This window comes from Phoca vitulina, unplaced genomic scaffold (genome assembly GCF_004348235.1).
Source record: "Phoca vitulina isolate PV1807 unplaced genomic scaffold, GSC_HSeal_1.0 scaffold46, whole genome shotgun sequence".
NCBI lineage: Eukaryota > Metazoa > Chordata > Mammalia > Carnivora > Phocidae > Phoca > Phoca vitulina.
Window position 1 is genome coordinate 12,087,674 of NW_022589749.1, and position 13,815 is coordinate 12,101,488.

A 13,815-nucleotide genomic window follows, 5' to 3' on the forward strand; every position below is an offset into this window, starting at 1 on the left:
AACGTCGCGGGTCCCTGGCTCTGGGCGCCCGTGTACCGGCAGCTGCCGCCCCCTCCCACGTGTGACTCACGTGCGGCTTCCTGAATCGGCCCCAAACCAACCTCCTGCAGGAACTGGGCTTGCTTCTCTAAGTCGGTCAGCAGTGTCCACCCCGTCTGCGTGCTCTATTGGGATCTCAGACCCCATTCCCTGGGGGCGGCTGAAAACAAGATCCCTTTCTTGGAGGTGGAACGTGGCTTTGCATCCAATCAATAACCTCCGTGACTGTGCACAGTGAGGGGGAGGGTGGGGCGCCCCTGCTGGTGGGAGGGGAGCCGGGGCCTCAGGGCAGCCCTTGGGATTCTTTATATAAACATCCTATATGTAAAAACTATTTTTTGTTTTGTTTTTATCATTTCTTTATTTGGATAACAAGCTGGCGATGCTCACGGCAGAGTATGAAACATCACAGTACATACTGGAAGGTTCTACCAGCACAGGATTGGAGCAGGGCGGACAGTGGGGACAATCAAGCCTTTTGCATTCTTCATTCCCTAGCTTATTCTCCCACTGCATTTAGAATAAAACTTATATACAAAGAATTATGTAAAGAATGGGTCAAAGTACAAACTTGCAGTTATAAGATAAAGTTCTAGGGATGAACCGTGTAGGGTGGTCACCATAGGGAACAATACTGTATCGTATATTTGGAAGTGGCTAAAAGAGTAGATCCTAAAAGGCCTCTTGACAAGGAAACATTTTTGTAACTATGTGAAGTGATGGATGTTGACTAAACTCATTGTGGTGATCATTTTGCAATATGTACAAATATAAAACCATCATACTGTATGCCCTAAACCACAATGTTATTAATTAAAAAAAATAAATGCTGTTGGAGGCTTTTAAGTGGGAGAAGGGTGTGGTTGATTTAGGATTCAAGAGAGTTGCTTTGGCAGAAACACAAAAGGGGTCAGGGAGGCAGTTAGGGGCCCTTCTAACTGTCGAGATGGGAGGAGATGGCCGTGTGGACCGGGCTGGTGCCAGGTCTGCTGATGGCGAGTGTGGGGACTTTGGCAGCTGTGGGGTCTGTCCTCACTGCTGCTCATGGCTCTGAGTGATAGAGATGGTGGGACTTTCTTGGTTGAATCTCCTTGGGGAGCCTTCAGTAACCATTTAGCTTTTAGTAAATTGACCCCAAATTTATCATTCTATTTCCTGCTTAGCAGTGCGACTGGGCATGGCTGGGAAGAGGCTCCAGCTCAGGAAAATTGTAGTGTGAGTGGAGGAAACAAAACCTACCCATTATTATGTGTTGATGACTGGGAAATCAAAATGGTAACAGGCTGCCTTGGGGTTACCTAAAGGAGACAGCACCCCAAAACCGTCTTTTAAGAAAGCAAAGGTAACTCTTAAGAGATCTGATAACAGTAATAGCCAGCATTTATAGATTGTCCCCTATGTACCAGGTGCGGTGCTTTTGTGCTTAGGTTGGGAAAAAGTGGTTATTGGGTGATGTAACATCCATCCCCCTTCCCCCTGATCGCCTTTTAGTTGTGGTAGCCAAATTTTAACCAATGAGGTAGAAGTAGTCCTCTTCTGTGGGGTTTTGTAAAAGCATTTGATTTGCTGATAATCACTTCCTTTTCTGTCTTCCTCCTTCTTTTTGTCTTGGACACAGCTGTGATGGCTAAGGCTGCGGCAGCCATGTTGTGACTATGAGTCAAGGGCCAAAACATAAAAACTCCTGGCCCTGACATCACTGGCCCCTGAGCCAATGCTAGAGTCATCTCTTCCTAGACACCTTGCTAGATAAGGAAAATAAAACCTATTTATTATTTAGACTACAGTGGTCAGGTTGCATTACCTATAACCAAAAGTATTTTTCACTGATACACAGATGTTACATCATTTCATCTTTAAATAGCTCCCCTTGTCACAGAGGAGAAAATTTATGCTATTTACGGTGGTCTGGTGGTAAGAAGTAGATCCATGATCTATTCCCAGATAAGACTATTTCTATTTTGTCTTGTGATTTTACTGGAAAATGTTATTCTCAGAGATTAAGTTCTTAATATAGCACATTGTGGATTATTTATAAAACCAGTCTGAAATAAAATGGAAATTACCCATAATCCTACCTCCCAGAGATAACAACTGTAATTTTGTTGGGGGCATCATTTTCTTTTATATTTTTCTTGTTATTTAAAATCACCTATGTGCTCTAAGCTCTCTTTGCCCTGCCTTACTTCCTATTTTTTTAAGGGATTTGTCACTTTCTAATATCCCTTATTATTTGCTTACTTGTTATTTACCCTTTTTTTCCCTACCAGAATATAAACTTCACAGGAGAGGGATCTTTGTCTTTAGCACATTCACGCGACCACAGTGATGACTACCAGCTCACCTATTCCCACAGCTATACAAAATGTTTCATAAGAACTGTCCCATTTGCTTTCTTGAAATAATTGGATCTCTGAATAATTGAAATGTAATTAATACATGCATAGATCTTAGAGCAGTGCTGTGTCCAGCACACGGTTAGTGTTCACTGAGTGTTAACTATTATTTCTGTGTTATTATAAAATTGGTCCTCTCTCTTTCAAGCAGAGGAACAAAAATCCAGCCCAGAGTCCAGGTGGGAAATACCATGCCACGACCTCCCCATCACTGCTCTGTCTCTCTCCTGTCTCCCCTGCATCCAACCAAACTTCCTCCTCCCCTTACAAAACCAAACCCACAGAACACTCATGTTAGCAGGTGTAATGGTCCCTGTTGTCTGAGGCGGCAGACTAAGGTTACCTGCACCTACCCCGGCTGAAGCAAGCTCTCAAGGAGAGGATTACTCCAGTGTTATTCTTTATAGTATTATATAAAAACCATTTTATGGCAGCTATTAAAACAATCTGTGTAAACATAATTTTTATGGTTGAATGATACTCCAGCATATGGCTACGACCATCATTTACTTAACTATTACTCTATTGTTGGGTATTTAGGATGTTTCTTCTTTTTCATTATTATGAGCAGGGTGATGATATTCCTCTTGGAACATAAAAGAGAAAGTCCTCCTTGAGGGGAATCTTGATGATGGCATTAAAAAGACTAAACTCAGCTATAACCATCTGCAGTAGAATGATTTGCAATAGTTGAGATGAAAAGTGCCTTTGCGGGGTAGGGGGTTCACCCAGTCCCTGGGAACAAAGTCCTGGCTCCCCAAGGCCTTTGAGATCTGCACTCGGATCCGTGGAAAAGACCCGCTGGGCCTGGGGCATGTCATTGGGTGTGCCCAAGAGGTTCATCAATAAGCAGGATGATGGCCCCCCCACATCATTCATTCATTTACTAATTTTACAAATATTTATTGAGCAACTACTATGTGCCCCCCATTTTTTTTTGAGTAGTGGTTCTCAAAGTGGGGTTCCTAGACCAGCAGCGTCAGCAATGCCTGGGAACTTGCTAGAAATGCAGATTCTTGGGTGTCTATTTGGGTGTTTCTGGAAGTGATTAACATCTGAACCAGTAGACTGAGTAAAGATCACCCTCAGTGGTATGTGTGTGTGTGGGGACAGCATCTTTCAATCCTTTGGGGGCCAGAACAGAATAAAAAGGCAGAGAAAGGGTAACTTTTCTCTCTTTCTGAGTGGAACGTCCAGCTTCTCCTGCCCTCTGACGTCGGACTCCTGGTTCTCAGGTCCTACGATCTGGACTGCATGTTACCACTGGCTTCCATGGTTCTTCAGCCTGCAGAGGGCCTGTCATGGGACTTCTCACTCTGCACAGTCGTGTGAGCATAACCCTCAAAATATATCTCTTTCTTGATATCTCTAAATATCCTATTGGTTCTGTTTCTCTGGAGAAGAACCTGCGTGGAGGCTATGGACCCAGAGATAAGAGAGTCGTAAGTGCCATCACCGTGGGTAATGTGGAAGGCGCAGGGATCCCAGGAGGAGAGCACAGGAGAGCAGTGTGTGCATGCATGTGCATGCACGGGTGTGCATATGTGTGTACATGTATGCACGCATGCATGTGTGTACGTGTATCCACGTGTGCATACATGGGTGCATGTGTTCATGTGTGTGCATGCATGCACGTGCACATGCATGTGCATGCATACACACGTTTGTGCATATGAGCATGTGCATGTGCCTATGTGCATGTGTTTGTGTGCACATATGTGCATGTATGTATATGCAGTGCACACATGCATGTCTACATGCGCATGGATGTGTGCGTGTGCATGCACGAGTGTACATATATGTGTGCATACATGTACACGTGTGTGCATATGTGTGCGTGTGTGCATGTGTGTGCATGCATGTGTGCAATGGATGTTAATTGACTTTCCCAGAGCTAATATGCATTAGCTCTCCGATCTTAAAATGTCCAAGCCAATCAAAAAAGCATGATGAGCAGATGAGCTTCTCCCTCTTTCCTCCCCTCCTCAGCAACTTCATACAGGATGAGGATGAAGAAGGGAAAGAAAACTTGGAAAAGCTTTTTTTAGCAGGATTAAAATAATTGGTGTGTCTGAAAAAGCACTCCAATTTACATCATCATCAAAGAGCCCAAGATGGCTACTGTCTTTTGCTTGCTGGTGTCAGGCAGGGCAAGGACACTAAAGTTGTCTCTTGCAGAATTGCTTTTCTTCATTCCTGGAAACGCCCATTAACATGGAAATCTGCCCTCTGCATAGGTCAGTTCATGGACAGTTAGTGATTATCCCAAACATCTTCGCTATGGCCCAGCTCATCTGGGGAATGCAACACAAGGGAAAATGGAGCAGGAGACGCTGAATGGATATGAATTGATTCCCAAGGGACCAGAAGAAAAGTCCAAGTGACCTCAACTCATTTCTTTGAAGGTCCTATTATTTTGGCTTCCTCGTGCCGTCTTAGTTGGGTTAATATGAATGTGTGTGTGTCCCCAGGTAGCATTTCAAAGAATGACACATCCAAGTACTTGTGTGGCACGTGCATCCCGTGACTTTGCCTGAGTACGTGATGAATTCTGACCCATGCATCTGGCTCCCCAAGTGGTGGGGAGAACCCCCCACTTCTGTTAACACATGAGACAGAACCCAGCAGCAAGCAAGAGTCCTATCTCGCAAGCTTACTGCTGCAGTTAGCCCAGTCCGGATCGATACCTCTGTTTTCCATGAAGAGGGGAACTCTGTGTGTGATCTTATCTTTATATTTGGAGAAAGGGAAAAAAATTCCCTTCATTTAGATATTGAATTTAGTTACTTACATGGGCCTGGGGCAAAACCTGAAAAGTACATGTCTCCCGTGAAGCAGCAGCTGGGAAACACCTTGCAGCTGCTGCTAATATAAATAATTCACTGTTAATTGATAGCAGGGGATGCTTCTGAAGCCGGCAAGCCACGCTGGATGATAGGGCGATGGTGTCATGAAAATTGATAATGGGATGATTATTTATTCCCTTCCTGACTCTGCAGGTTGGAACCAGAGGAGGCCCGGTCTCCTTCGGATTCATCTATGAATCAATCATGGGCAGAGTTTCCAGGAAATAACGTGCACCGCGACCTTCACATTCTGAGTCAAGACGTTACAGTTTTCATGTAATCGTGACTTACTCTCTTTTAGGTTCTCGTTTCGATCAGCAATTCTGAAACTCTATTTCTTTGGTGAAAACGACCCAATGTGAGTCATGGAGGCACACGGTAAGACCTCACTTATGATCACTTAACTTCATCTCAATAGATCATTCTATTTGGGAGTATATGCTTGAGAAAACATTAATTTTAAGCTATTATTTTATTTAGTTTTTTAAATTTTATTTATTTAAGTCATCTCCACCCCCAACGTGGGGCTCAAACTCACGACCCTGAGATCAAGAGTCGCGAGGTCCTCCAACGGAGCCAGCCAGGCGCCCTAATTTGTAAGCATTTAAAATGTTACATGTTTTTTTTGTTAGCTTCCATAAATTGTGATAGACATAGAGACTTGTAATGAGGTCCTGGCCTGGGAGTGACACAGCCTCTGAGAGATGAGGCTGAATCCTTTCTTCTGGACTTCTCACCTCCTGCAGCCCTCCCTGATGGCCGCAGACCATTCCAGGCCCTCCCTCACTTCGGCAGGTTATTCAGATGGGAAAAGCCTTGGGTCATCTCAGGATGTGAGCTCCACACTGTGAGGGGCCTGCAAGATGATAATGGTATAACTGGGGTTGGTCCTCCACTTTGAAGTGGCCCCCGCAGTCATGCTCATCCAGACCACTCTATAGGCTTTGCTCCAGCTTGTCTCTTCCTGAAATTACTATGTCTATTTCTTTGCTAATTGTTTATGATCATCTCCTTCCCATGATGGGAGAAGATCCAAGAGAGAAAGAATCATCCAAATCTTAGTGCAATAGCCCTGATGCCAGGCACTGTGCTTGGCTCCCAGTACGTCCTCAGTAAATATCTGTTCATTGAAAGAAGGAGGTCTTAGTTACTATACAAATAAATATTCATCATTTCTACTGAATGGCTAATATTGCCTTATGCTTGTTCTGATTACGTTTTCCCGCAAATGACGCAGCAATAAATATTCTTGTGAGTGTAAGTTTTGGTCGCTTGTAGAAATATTAATTAGATATATTCCTGAAAGGGTAAGCCTGCTTACATCCCCATGAGAACAAACAGCATGACTGATTTCATAGGAAATAACAAAGAATCTACAGAAAGCTCTTGAACTTCTAAGTGAGTTTAACATGGTCATAGCATGTAAGATCAACACACAAAAAGCAAGTGTATTTCTTCATTCCAGCAATGGTCATTGGGAACTGAAATTTTAAAATACCTTTTACAACTGCACATCTCATGAAATCCTTAGATATAAATCTAGGAAACATGAGCAGATGAAAACTTGAAACACAGATGAAAAAAAGACATGAAACCCTACAAAACTGAGGTATATACCATATTCACAGATGGCTTGATGTCAGCTACCCCCCCCCCGTGGCCCCCCCGGGTCTGTAGATTCCACGCAACACAACCAATACACCAGCAGAATTTTTCTGAGATCCTGACAAAATGGATCTAGAGTTTATTTTAAAAGGCAAAAACAATCACTGGAATCACCAAAAATTTTTTTTAAAGCAGGGAGTTGGAGCACTCACAATCTGATTAGAAAATCTGTTACGAAGCTGAATTAATCAAGACAGAATGGTATTTGCAGGAGCAAGTGCGAGCCGGTCAATGAAGCAAAAGTGAGCACGCCATGACTCTCACATACGTGGAAAATTGATTTTCGTCAAAGCTGCAAAGGCAATTCAAAGTATAAAGGATGGCCTTTCAACAAATAGTTCTGGAACCATGGGGTATTCACGTCCCTTCAACCCTTACCTTACACCACATAAAAAACTGAAAATGAATCACAGATCTAAATGTAAAGCCTAGAACTATTTCTAAGCAAGTGGGTAAAGACGATGGGCAGGGGCAATAAATAACTTGTTTATTCTTCACCATCGCCCTACGGGATGGATGCTATTGTCATCTCCGTTTATGGATTAGAAAGTCGGGGACAGAGAGGTCAAGTAACTTGCCCCAGCTTGCACAGCTGGGACGTGGCAGAGCCACGTGGCGTGGGACCCGGGTTGGGCTTTAACTTCTGCACTGACTTGCGTCTCGTGTGTGGTGATGCAGCTGAGCAAAGAAGCCCACAGGACACTCGTGAGACGCTGTCCCGGGGAGGCCCAGGCCCCTGAAACCAGTGGCGTCTGTAGGCTGTGGGGCCTGTGGCAGAACTCCCGAGGACCCTGCTGGGAGCCTCCTCTGAGCCTCCTCTGAGCACCTGAGGTCCAGTGGGAGGCTTGGGTCCCCTGATTACAGGGGAGATTCAGGCCCTTCCTTCCTGCCGGCTGTCCCCAGCCACTTCCCGGTCTGCCTCCCCCGTCAGGGCCTGCCGGGGTGTCTGCTGGACCCTTCTCTCTCTCTTTGTAGATGAGTGTTTGGGGATCGGTGCAAAAGAGGTGGTGCTCACAGGCCAGCAGTAATGGGAAGCGTTTTTTTTTTTTTAAGCTTTTATTTATTTCTTTGTCAGAGAGAGAGAGAGCACAAGCAGGGGGAGCGGCAGAGGGAGAAGCAGGCTCCCCGCCGAGCAGGGAGCCCGACACGGACTCGAATCCAGGACCCTGGGATCATGACCCAAGCCGAAGGCAGATGCTTAACCGACTGAGCCACCCAGGCGTCTCAATGGAAAGTGTTTTGCAAAGGATGCCTGCAGGCCCATGCCGGCCCCGAGACTCTTAAAATTACAAGATGGGGAAGTCAGAAAGGACAACAGGATTGGGCTTCGACTGCCCTTTTTTCTTGAACATGCCTGCCACCCATCCACTGGTGGAGCGGCCGGGTGCCCGCCTCGGGGTGGAGGTCAGGGTGGCGAGGGCAGTGGGGAGCCAGGAGCAAAGGAGGGATGACATTTCGCAGCCCGGCCCCTGCAGCCGGCGGGACACGGTGGCTTCCGTGCTGCTTACACACCGCGTGTAACACTGCGGTGGCCGAAGCGACCAAGGACGCTCGCGCAGCCCCCAGCCCCGTGGGACTCGCCGCCTGTCGGGAAGGCACAGGGCCTGGGCCCCGGGAGGGGTCCCCTGGTGCATCCGCGGGAGCAAGGGAAGGGCAAGCATTTGGTTGGAAGAAGGGCGGAGGTGTCACCAGCCCGAAGGCAGCAGAGAACAGAGGGACACTGGCCCAAGAGCGCCCTTCCGCGCTGGTCTCTGGTCTCCCGGTGCTGCTTCATGGCCCCTTCTCAGACAGGCCTTCAGCTGGCGGGGACAACGACCTCGTGGTCATTCCACCAGCAGGAAGGACCTCCATCCTGGGAGCTAAGGAACCAGAGTGAAGACAAAGCATCGCTTCTCCAGCCATCCCAGTGCAAGTCCCACGTAGGGCCCACTGGCTCGCGGGCTTGTCCCCGAAGTGACCACTGTAGCCGGCGCGCCCAGCCTCACCACTGTGACAGCCGGTGTCTCCCCCGCACTCCGGGGTAGCGCTGGCCCACGGAGCCCGGCGGACAGGGGCCAGGGAAGGGCCGCCTCCCCCAAAGAGCCCCGGTGCCCCGGAGAGGGGAGGTGACTGACGCCGGGGGGAAGCATCGATCACCCCTCACGTGCCCACGTTGGAAGATGAAATTGGAAAGTAATTTGGGGCCACCTTGTGATCCAAATTGAAATCTGGGGAACCATACACTGTAGAGGGAAGAAACAGGCTGTCCAAGGGCCAGATAAATAGTTCTCTTTGTGAAAGTAAATAAAATGTTGAAGCAATTTAAGAAACAATTTCTTCTCTTTGGAGCAACACTCCCGCCTGGCTCAGAAATACCGCTGTTATTGTCTGCCCGCTGTTTGCAACGCTACAAGAACAGTTTCCAAGAGCGACATTCAAATGAGAGGCAATGTTTTTATTTGTCCCAAAGTTTATAGATGGGAGAAGACTTTGGGTGGGTGTGTGGGTCAGAGGGAATTAAGCACACAGTTTAAAAGAAAAACAGAGAAAGGGGGCAGCAAAACCTCTTCTTCCTCCTTGCGCTCAGACCTCAGTCCTTGCAGGAACTAGGGTCCGGGTGCCGAGGCGTGGCATCTGAATAGCAGTGATAAAACCGTCCCCAGCCTGGGAGTGGGGGTCACTCCTTAGATAACCCAGTGCTTGGTCAAGGTCTAGGTCAAGTTCTAGGAACTGATGATTTAATTAAGGAAACCCAGTGCTTGGTCAAAAATAAATCTGTAGGTTCTCTCTCCACACCTCGCGCTGAGGCTGGATGGGCAGCTCTGGTTCAGCCTCGGCTCGGGGGTGACAAGGCAGGAAGGAGGCTGGGTGCCCTCGGCTCGCTTGTATTTCACACAAGCCCAGAATAATCCTTTCCTCTGTAGGAAAAGGGGATGCTAAAAAATGTCACTTTCTCTTTAGAAGACACCGTGATTGCTTCATTCTGATGAAGACCAAGAAAAAGGAGAAAATTTTGCCTATTTGACTTATCAGAAAGTCAGCTCCTTTATCCCATGGACTGTGTATATGTTTTGCTAAGTTTCTTCCCTACGCCATATTTTAGAGAATTCCCACAATCCAATTATGTCCCCAGAATTAAAAATTCCACTTATTTTGACCAGAGATTCATTTAAATAAGAGCAACGTTTCCTGCCATGATTTATTCTTTACCCTGTGTCTACTGTTCTGAATAGTGTCATTTTCAAGAGGGTAAAATGGTTCTGTAATCAGATGGTTAGCTGCTAGCATTTCAGATTAAATCCAAAGTTCACCCACCTTCAATAGCAGTGACTTTATTAAAAATTATATATTTTCATTCACTTTGATAATATAAAGTGTTTGGTAAAAACAGGTCTAAAGACCAGCTACTAATATGCTAAATGCAAATATCAAATATCACTGGGATGAGACCCTAATGCTCCCTGCCCCCCACCATGATTTCTGTGTCTGGAAGTGAAGTCCTCATTAGCTCTGTCTATTGTCCGCTCTCTGCAGCCACTGAGACCTGTGGAAAGACAGGAGCTGAGGGCTCTCCCCACCAGGGCAATCCGTTACAAGGTGGGCTCGAGGGCTGGGGCAGCCCGCTTTGCCGATGAGCTTCAGGGGATTCCTGAGACTGTTCCGGACTCCAAAGTGAGTTTGAAGACAATTAATTACCTTTACAGACTTACCTCCATGAAAAAGGGTAATTGGCATCTGTTACACCACAGTCCCTAAGGAGTTGAGCTCCAGAAATTGTAGCACCCATGACCGACACGCAGGAGGGGGCTGTCCACCGGTGTCTGTCCATTCCGTGCATTTTCTCCAGTTTCCCGAAGAGTGAGCATGGCTATCATTGGCCCGGATGGCCAATAGCAATGATGACCTGCTGGGAGAGGCACGGTGTTTCTGTGAGACTGGATATCCTGCCACAAGAAAGGACACCATCCTGGAAGCCTGATCTTGCAGCTGCTGTGTCCCTGTCCCCTCCGTTCTCAGATGCTTTGTCCTCAAGCACCGTCCTCCGCACCAGCAGCTGGGTGGCTGTCCTGGGCTCAGAGAATTCTCCCGCTTCTCTCCCCTGCAGCTCAGAGCAGCCATGCCCTGCCGGCCCACTGCAGCCGGGGGCCTACGACTGTCTGAGATGCTCACTCTCTGCTGTGGAGGCCGTGCAGGGTCACTGTCAGTGGAACCGGAAGACAGGAGGAGTGCCAGTACAATAATGGGCAAGTCTTCTGCACAAGAAGGTCTGCTTCTCGCCCTTCCTTCTTCAGTATCTGCACAGCGTTTAGAGCAAATAGGGTCCTGTCTGTACATTTGATACCCAGCACCTTAAAGAAACATGCAACATGTGACCACGGGGCTCACGTTCAGCTTTCTGTCCTAATTAAAAATACTTTACCTTTTGACTGACAAAACTTTTAAAGGGATATGGAAGAGAGAGTGAGAGAGAGAGAGAGTTCTGATACCTATTTAAAAAAATCATTAGCATTATTTAGAGTTGGACCCATAGGAGCCAAGCGGCTAATATACGGACCAGCTCACTGTACTTTTTGTCTTCAAGAGACCTCCACATTATTCTGTTTCCTGAGAAGCGCCGTGAAGTCTGTCTGTAACTTCATCCCAGCGCCCAGCCCGCCTGGGGCTGCTATTAAATTTGCAACCACTGAGCCCCACGCAGGAAACGGTGTCCTATAGTCCATAAATACTTGACATCTTTTGCTGCAGAGCCAGCCCCGCGGTAGTTTGTATAGCTCTGCTTAGGCAGCAAAGCTAAGCAAACACACACCAACATTCTTTCTGCTCCGCTCAAAATATCGACATATCTTAGCCTACTTCAGTCTGTGTAAAACCGAGTGTCATTTTTCTCTTTAGAGCATTAGAAACCAAGATGAATGTGAGCTATTTTGCGGGAGGGGTATTTTGACTGCCCTTTAGCATTTATGTCGCCCCGAGGAGCGTATCCATGCTTCTGGGAAAATGCTGAGATTGAGCTCTGAGAGGGAAGACACAGCATGTCCTTAATTTGACTGCTTTGGAACCAATTAAGGTCCCCTGCTCTCAGCCAGCAGTGCATCTGGTGAGTCTATAAAAGCACACCTTGCTCTGTGACGTGGGATGGTGCATCTAGAATGGGTGTGTGACACCCATTCTGAAAATGCAAATTCCCAGGGAGCTGTGAGCACCCTGAACACATAAACTCTGGGCCCCCCGGGAGAGCATTGCTGGAGATCTGGCAGAGATTTTTACAAAGTGGGCAAGCTGGGAAGATGGAAACCCAAGCACTGTGTATTTGTAGATTGCTTCCTCTTTTTCCTTTATGTATGTTTCCTTCAAGGGCTTTTATTTTCTGTAGCAAAGCAGAGGATACGAGAATGGATGTTCTGGAGATGCAGAACTATGGGGAAGACTCAAAATAAAGTGATGAGGAAAGAATCGATGGCTCAGGCAGGATGACCAGGGTTTCTGGTAAGAGGGAGCAGTGAGGAATGGATGGGCAGGTTTTTCTGCTCTGATCCACGCAGGATAGATGACATCCGGGCGGCTCTGCTGTCACAAAGACTAATAGCTGTGCTGAACAGTATTTTACCAAGAACAATGCCTGCTGTGGTTGAAAGTCAAGAGAAAAATGCCTTTCTGTATTCAGCACCCTTGGTGAGCTAAGGTCTATAATGTGTTGAGAAGCAAGCACTTTGGAGATAGGAGTACATTTGGGGATACCTGGGAGAGTCAAACTACGCTCACCTTATAACCCAGCAATTTTGCCCCTAGGCAAACACCCAAGGGAAAGGGGTGCATATGTCAACAGAACATGTGTCCGTGAATCTTCCTAGTAGATTTATTAATAACTCAAACTGGGAACAACACAATGTATATTCAGATGATTGAATAGTACACCGCAAGCAACTAAAAGAATAAACAAAATTGGCTGGATTTACCCTCCCACCTGAAACACCACCCACAAAAATAAAATAGACAAAAAATATAGGAAGCAACAGTTTTTCAAGACATTGGCCATTGGGATCTCTTAAATTGGGCTCTTATTTCTTTTTCTTTCCTTCCTTCCTCTCTCTCTTCCTTCCTCCCTTCCTCCCTTCCTCCCTTCCTTCCTTCCTTCCTTCCTTCTTTCCTTCCTATCGCTTCCTTACTTTCTGGCACTTCCAGATGCTCTAGACTCATCATGTATATTTCATGCCCCAATCCTATCATCAGCCTTTTTCCAAAGATCCCTGGTTCCTTTTACTGGAGAATGATATTAAAAACCAAGATCTAGATGCTAGGGGTGCTTATTGCTACAAGGTATTATTTCTTTCAGCTCTTTCAGCTGGCAGGGTAAAGAAATACTTGTGTGCATGAGCAGCAATGTCCACAATAGCCAAACTGTGGAAAGAGCCAAGATGTCCATCAACAGATGAATGGATAAAGAAGATGTGGTATATATATATACAATGGAATATTATGCAGCCATCAAAAGGAATAAGATCTTGCCATTTGCAACGACGTGGATGGAACTGGAGGGTATTATGCTGAGCGAAATAAGTCAAACAGAGAAAGACATGTATCATATGACCTCACTGATATGAGGAATTCTTAATCTCAGGAAACAAACTGAGGGTTGCTGGAGTGGGGGGTGGGGTGGGAGGGATGGGGTGACTGGGTGATGGACACTGGGGAGGGTATGTGTTCTGGTAAGCGCTGTGAATTGTGCAAGACTGTTGAATCTCAGATCTGTACCTCTGAAACAAATAATGCAATATATGTTAAGAAAGAAAAAAGAAGAAGAAGAATGTAGCAGGAGGGGAAGAATGAAGGGGGGGAAATCGGAGGGGGAGAAGAACCATGAGAGACGATGGACTCTGAAAAACAAACTG